The following is a 299-nucleotide window of genomic DNA, read 5'->3' on the forward strand; positions in this document are numbered from 1 at the left end:
GGGGGTGGCAGGGGAGGGGACGGAGTCCGCCCTCAGCCCGCTGGGGTGGGGGTGAGTGGTTCGCCGGGTGGGTGTGCTGCCCTTTGGGGGGGCCTCGGCCGGCTGGAGAAACGCGCAGGGGAACCCCAAGAAGTTTAACGAAAGGAGGTGCGAAGTCCTGCCCCGGAGGGGGAATAACCCCAGGTGCCGCACACCGAGGAGAGCAGCTCAGCACGGCTGAGGGGACCTCGGGGTCCTGTGGGCAACAAGCTGAGCGTGAGCCGTTGATAAGCCTTGGCAGCAACGAAGGTCACCCGCGT

Source organism: Fulmarus glacialis, unplaced genomic scaffold (assembly GCF_000690835.1).
Source record: "Fulmarus glacialis isolate BGI_N327 unplaced genomic scaffold, ASM69083v1 scaffold1780, whole genome shotgun sequence".
Classification (NCBI taxonomy): Eukaryota; Metazoa; Chordata; class Aves; order Procellariiformes; family Procellariidae; genus Fulmarus; species Fulmarus glacialis.